We start from the raw sequence: 756 nt of genomic DNA on the forward strand, positions 1-756 counted from the left end.
ACGGGAACTCTGAGCAAAGAATTGTAGTTAAGCTTTCTGAAAGCTGCGCGTGAGTAACAACTCCTTTGAACTTCTCCCCATGACGCACTGCATCTACGCAAGCTGTTCGCGTGCTGGTCCCTCTTACACGAGATAGCCACGCGCGTTGTTTTCAGTTTACCTTGAGTCACCATATGAGAAAGAATAGCGTCGGAAAACGAGGAATCGTGCCGTCTGGCGACCAAAGCCTATGATATACCGTCTTCCTCACTGTCTTACATGGTCATATTTAGATATCGTCATCTTCACCTCTTGGAGTTCTCCGTATTTTAGGGTAATTTATAATCAATTTTCTTTTTCATTTGACTTTAATTATGTAAAAGTTGCATTGCTGTTATGTTATATATATAGTTAACACTAAGTTGAATTTATTGAGCAGTTGAGTAAAAGGATGTATAAAATGTTTGACTAGAAGTTACAGAACGTAGATATGATGAGTGCATTTGAACGTGAAATTCAATTGTAATAAACTTCAGAACAACATAGATTATTATTATTAAATGATGTTCTTGTATTGTCTGCACCATCGTAAAGTTATAACAATCATTCTTTCAACTTCTTATAATTACATTATTATTCTTGTATTGTCTGCACCATCGTAAAGTGTTACAGCACTCATTCTTTCAACTTGTTATAATTACATTATTATTCTTGTATTGTCTACACCATCGTAAAGAGTTACAGCACTCATTCTTTCAACTTGTTATAATTACATTA

General features: G+C 35.1%; 1 protein-coding gene across 2 annotated transcripts in view; it reads left to right on the forward strand.

The window, feature by feature from the left end:
• Positions 1 to 237: 237 nt before the first annotated feature.
• Positions 238 to 756, forward strand: part of LOC106462631 (homeobox protein prospero-like) — a 48,275-nt gene continuing 47,756 nt past the window's right edge. For both annotated transcript variants that reach the window (XM_022389951.1, XM_022389953.1), the window contains exon 1: positions 238 to 313. The gene's annotated coding sequence lies outside the window, so the exon portion shown is untranslated. The remainder of the gene's footprint in view (positions 314 to 756) is intronic.

This window comes from Limulus polyphemus, unplaced genomic scaffold (assembly GCF_000517525.1).
Source record: "Limulus polyphemus unplaced genomic scaffold, Limulus_polyphemus-2.1.2 Scaffold1214, whole genome shotgun sequence".
Classification (NCBI taxonomy): Eukaryota; Metazoa; Arthropoda; class Merostomata; order Xiphosura; family Limulidae; genus Limulus; species Limulus polyphemus.